This window comes from Sardina pilchardus, chromosome 22 (genome assembly GCF_963854185.1).
Source record: "Sardina pilchardus chromosome 22, fSarPil1.1, whole genome shotgun sequence".
NCBI lineage: Eukaryota > Metazoa > Chordata > Actinopteri > Clupeiformes > Clupeidae > Sardina > Sardina pilchardus.
Window position 1 is genome coordinate 1,186,848 of NC_085015.1, and position 6,911 is coordinate 1,193,758.

Consider the following 6,911-nt stretch of genomic DNA (forward strand, 5'->3'; position numbering starts at 1 on the left):
TAAGACACACACACACACACACACACACAAACACACAGACACAGACACAGACACAGACACACACACACACACACACACACAGTTTAGAAGCATGAGACATTTCTCCCTCTAAACACTGATCATGGGTGGTTTGGAATTTTGGATATAGGACCTCATTTCCAGGTTAGCCAGCGTGATATCTATCAGTGGAGACCGTTTCCAGCCCATTTCATCCAGTCCTTCTAGTTGCAGAGTTCGCTGGTGCTAGGCTAACACAAGTCTGTATGTGCTAGCCTGCCACTAAAACAGTCTTACCCACTCCACAGTACACCTGAGGCAAATAAATTAAAGTCGGGCTGTCGATGTAGATGTCTGTTTTAATAATGTTAGAAATAAAACTAGCCTGGCATCGCACTGTTATACTTTGATCCCTCTGCAGCGGTGGACTGATATTATGTAGGGACTTTCTCATTGACCTTCTGAATAGCATTTCAAAATTGTCTTTGATTTTGAAAATGTAAACGTGGTGAATGGCCTCCAGTAAAATGGTGTCATCACATAACCTAACAAAGAATCAACTTCACAAAATGTCACTTTTGCTTAGAGGTTTGTTCATAAAGGGTCAAGACGTGCTTGAGGTGTACAGATTCATAATTCAAATTCAGAACGTTTCAATGGCAGCTTCTTCTAACTAGAAAATGTAATTCCATGGAAGGAATTACCATTGCATGTAAATGCAAAAAGGTTGCTGACTGTGTAAAACATTCCTATTAGGTCTATAGTTAAAAAGACAACTAGGCTACACAGAAGAAGAGATAAATAACAATAACCCAATTACAATTCCACTGAAATTACTTGGAAAGTCACATTTAAAAAGTGATTTATGAAAATGCATCAAAATTGTGGATATAGGCTATTATGGAAAATAACTTCATTTATTAGAATTTAAAAGACTGAAATGAAGTTGGCAACTTCAAACGAGTTGCAAGAGCTGACACTTTAGTAGCCTACAGTGAAACGACTGGTAGGATAGCTTATAGCCTTCATATCTACACTAACGCAAGTTAAAAGTAGGCCATAGACTTAGACACGGAATACGGAATACAATTTCAAACAACGCCAATCAACGATGATGCAGCAACAGGTAGGATATCTAGCAAATGTAACGTTAGCTTACAGTAGGATATCTTATGTAGGCTATATTACAGGATGAGCTAGTATGTTCTTCGAAGTGTCTCCAGGTGTGTGATTGTCCTAATAGGAGTGTAGGCTACAAGCTGTTAACAAAGGTTTTTAATTTGTGAATGATACCGAAAGCTTTAAATGATTGCCTGGCTGACAAGTCCCTATAGCTGAAACGACTAGCTTGCTAACAAACAAAGTGAAAATGATTAGTTTGTGCTTGAAACGACTGAGAGTGTCTATCAGGTTGGACTTATTAACTTAAAACGCTGGGTGAAGATCGGTGTCGTGTAGCCTAGGCTGCTCTGTCGAGATGGCTAAAAGTCCTTGCAGCCTACCCGACGTTAAACCTAGCCTGGAGCAAGTTTGGTTGTCGTTAGCTAAATACAGTGTTAGATTTACGTTGACGTTAGGTTAGATTGTCTTTAGCTGTTGATAACGTTACCGAGAGCAAACCGGTTACTGTAACGATATAAACAAATCAAGTTAGGAGTAGCCTAACAGGAGACAAGACGATAACGTCCTGGTTTACAGCAGCTATGGCATGGTAGAATGTTTTCATAGCTGTTAGTACTCAGCACGCAGCTACAGTTTAATGAGTAGACAAAACATTCAGGTTGCAGCGGTGGCATGGCTTTAGTTTGGATCAAAGATCCTTGATTACTGACAGCTGAGCACTGACGTAACAATTAGTCTTTGCCGCCAAAGGATCTCAATGTAAACTCTATGGGAATTGTAAACTCTTTTAATCGTAAATATCCCAAAAAGTATGAAGTTCACAAATGTCAAAAATGCAATCGTCAAATCTCCGTTACAAGATCTTTGTAGGAGTGCTTGAATGACGTCAAACGGTTAAGTGGTTTTAGCGTTATTATTGGTCGGAAGAAGAATAATTATCCCGATAATAATAAAAAGAACAGGGATAACAGTACACATGTAATGTAATAATATCAATTTAGTGGCCTTTTAAGTGAATTTGGGTGTACTTGGCAGCATCCATTTTCCCCTCTATCCTGACCAATTGCCCAGTCCCCGCTGAAGAGAAGCACCCCCACAACATTATGTTGCCCCCACCATGCAACAGAGTTATGTGCACCCCTCTCCACCAGACTCACGTGTGTGTGTCCAGAGAGGGCAGCTGTGCTCCTGGGTCCTGCTGGACTTCATCTGACTGGGAGCTGCTAGCAGAGGCTGCTGCTGCTGCTGCTGGACTCTCCTTCAGGAAGGTACGACTAGTCACTCTAGAAGACAAATGATTACTAAAGTGTTAACACTCACATTCGTTTCTCCAGTTTTGCACACTAAAATACAAACGTTCACATACACAGAAAAAGACAGACACAGATGCGCGCGCACACACACACACACACACACACACACACACACACACACACACACACACACACACACACACACACACACACACACACACACACACACACACACACACACACACAGCACACAAGCATGTCTCTCTCTCTTTCTCTCACACACACACACACACATTCCTCATTCACCAAATGGTTTTTTATGAAAAAAGTTGTTCTTAAAACCCACTTATGCAGCCCCGCTGAAAAAAAACAGCCTGACCAGCTTAAGGTGTTTTTTGCTGGACGATCATCTTGTTAACCAGCTTATTTGACCACCTTCTGATGGTTAACCAGCTAGACCAGCAAAACTTTTGCGAAAACTTACCTTCAGCTGGTTTACCCAGCTTACAATGGTAATTCAGCTGGTTTTGATTGTCGTACCACCTCAAGCTGGTGATTCTAGTTGGTGTTGCTGGTCTAATTTGCTGGTTTGTACTGATCATGCCAGCTTATGTTGGTCATTCTAGCAAACCAGCATGACCATCTTTGTCAAGCTTGACAGGCTGGTCACCAGCATGACCATCTTAAACCAGCTGTATCCCACACGACAGGCTGGTCACACCAGCACAACCAGCTTCCTCAGATGGTCACGCCAGCATGTCTAGCTGGTGGCCTAACCAGCTACAGCAGCAAAGGCCAGCAATAGCTGGAAGAAAACCAGCAAAGACCAGCTAAAACCAGCTAAAACCAGCAACCAGCATAAGCTGGTTTCTTGCTGTTTTTTTCAGCAGGGAACAAATAACACTTTCTCTACTAACTACTGAATATAATTAATTAATTTACCGGAGTGATAATTTGTACCCGGGTGTAAATAGTAATGTTAATAATAGAATAATAGAAATATCATCACTTCTATTTTCACCTGGGTGCAAATAATGTCTGCCCTAATTTACTGTTCAGTTCCTGCAGCAGTGCTCTCACTTCAAAGCATGTGTCATATACGGTAATCAAATTATCTGGCTCATGTAGTCTATCATTTACGGTAGAAATAGGAGCTGGTGCTTCAGCTTCAATTTGTGTGCACATTATCACGTCCTTTTATGGGGACTGACATTATCTTTATCTCGCTCTCTCTCTCACACACACACTCTCACACACTCTCTCTCACTCTCTCTCTCACTCTCTCACACACACAAACACATACTCTCTCTCTCACACACACACACACACACACAAACTGCTTTTAATCATCATTCACTTACCACAGGGAGCAACTGACATACAAATACATACCATACTTGAACAATCGAAAAGTGTCACACACACACACAAACACAACACAAACACCCACGCACATGCACACACACACACACACACACACAAGCTCTGCATCTCATCATCATTTATTCCTCACAGGGAGCTACTGCTAGACACAAACAAAACCCATTAAACACACACACACATCGTCATTTACTTGCCACAGGCAGCCACTGACAAACATACACACACCGTATCTCCACAATCACAGTGTCACACACACACACACACACACACACACACACACACACACACACACACACACACACACACACACACACACACAGAGATCTGTTGTTGTGTGTTCAGACTCACACTAGTTTCTCCAGTTTGCAGTGGGGATTCTTGAGGAGCTCTGAGAGATGCTGAACTCCTGCATCATAAAGCCCATTGTTACTCAGGTCCAGCTCCTTCAAACTGCAGGAGTTTGATCTGGCAGCTGAATCTATCACAGCACAGCTCTTCTCTGTGAGAGAACAGTGATACAGCCTGGAGAAACATAACACATGATGACATATGATCTGATTATTACACACACAGACTGAACCTCTAACTATAACACACACACACACACACACACACACACACACACACACACACACACACACACACACACACACACACACACACACACACACACACACACACACACACACACACACACACACACACACACACACACACACACACACACACACACACACACACACACACACACACACACACACACACACACACACACACACACACACACCTTTGAGCACCCCATTCACTAATCACTGGATACTCCCCCCACACACAGATCTGTTGTTGTGTGTTCAGACTCACTTTAGTTTCTCCAATTTGCAGTGGGGATTCTTGAGGAGCTCTGAGAGATGCTGAACTCCTGCATCATGAAGCTCATTGGTACTCAGGTCCAGCTCCTTCAAACTGCAGGAGTTTGATCTGGCAGCTGACGCTATCGCAGCACAGCTCTTCTCTGTGAGGAGACAATTATCCATCCTGGAGAAACATAACACATGATGACATATCTGATTATTACACTCACACACTGTACCTCTAACTATACCACACACACACACACACACACACACACAAACACACACAGACAGACAGACAGACAGACAGACAGACACACACATACACACACACACAGCACCTCATCATCAGGGAGCTACTGCTAGACACAATCAAAAGGTGTTCCCCTAATAACCTAATAAAGACAAACACTCACACACACACACACCAGAGATGGGGGACTCGAGTCTAGTGACTTGACTCGAGTCAGACTTAAGTCGCCAGATTGAGGACTTGCTTGATCAACAGTGAGAAAAGACTTGACTTGACTTGGACTTGCTACCCATGACTTGAGACTTGACTTAGACTTGCATGCAATGACTCGACAAGTCATTGCTGTCTTGGTTAATTGGTGAATAATAATAATAAAAACTATTTTCGATTGGATATTTCCTGTTGCATGTGGGCGAACCTGGCAACCTCTCTACTAGGTGCTAGGCAGTGATGGGCAGTAGCGTCGCTACTATAACCACATTTTTCAGTAGCTTGACGGTAACGTCGCTATTTACAAAACCAAGTAACTTTTCTGTAGCTAAGCTATTTTATTGATCAAGTAGCGCAGTAGCGTCCTCGAAAGCTATTTTCTCCTGGACATTTCTGATGTTCATACATAACAGCGTCTCCTGCAGCCATCAACACCAAAGATTCTAGAACACCACAAATTAGGAAGACAGCCAGAATGTTTATGTTTCCACGACAACACGCTGGGTACAAGCGCATGCGGTAGGGTTGCCACACGTTTTCCTGGGATTGTTCTCTTTTTTAAATGTCCCGTTTTTTTTGTTGCAAAAGCACTTCTATCTTTTTTAAGTAGGCCTATTACCTGATGTTCACTTCTAATACAATCTACGTTCTGCTCATGCAATCCTAGGCTACTATTTTTCCTTACAGTATCTTGATACAGCTGTGTGTATTTGATTGGTTAATGCAGCCATGCGAAACGAAAGTTTACCTTAACCATCACGACCGGCCATGTATGAATTGTAATGATATGCGACCGCCTATTATCACGTAGGCCTACACTATTCTCTTCCTTGAAAATACATTTATTTTATTTACAATTTCAAAAGGCATTCTTGCATAACTAGAGCTAAAATGTGCTCTGACTTGCATCTGTTTTTTGTGTATTGGGCTAATTTTTCAATAAATCAATCTAAACATATTTTAGCCCTTATCTGACTGAAAGTTGTGTTGATCACTAAAATTTCGTCGACTTGCAGTTTTAATTGAAAGTAGCTGCTATGTATCAAGCTACTTTTAACAAGATTTTGTAACTTAGCTTGCTACATTTTTATGGGTGGTAGCTTCTGTGTAGTGAAGCTGAATTTATTGTAGAGTAGCTGGTAGCTTAGCTCACTACACAAATCAAGTAGCTTGCCCATCACTGGTGCTAGGTGACGCGCCCGCCATCTACAGTAGAGCGGTCGGGGTTTAGAAGATGGAAACTGTTACCAGTTCTGCTGCTACTGCAGCAGACAGTGTTCCCAAAATCATAACATTTGGATTCAAAGACTATTCAACTCAACAAAAGAAATGATTCGCCGAGTGCAAGGTGTGCAGTGCAAAAATATCCGACACATCCAGCACCACGTCAAATTTTATCCGCCATTTCCGACTACACAAAGAAAAGTAAGAAATGTCTCCAGCTAATTTCACATTATTTTTAATCTAACGTTAGCTGGCAGCTAACATCCCATCTCCATCAGTAAAACGTGACAAGAGCTTACTGTTTGCATCACATTAAGTTTGATCATGTTGACTTAGTTTCACATTGATCCCACCTATCAAATAACAGACAATTTGACTGAAATTGCCAGATTGATTCATTTGGCAGATCAGGTCTAGCTAGCGCTAGTTGCTAGTCCAAAGTCTACTAGAAAATCTCTCAGAGTGCGCAAACCTCCAAGCAAACACATCACCTCCTCTTGCATCCATCCATGACTTTTTGAGTTATCTTGCGAACAAACAGACATATACAGACAAACCAACAAACCCCGATAAAAACATAACCTCCTTGGTGGAGAGAAAAACTTAGAAAAGGTCTTT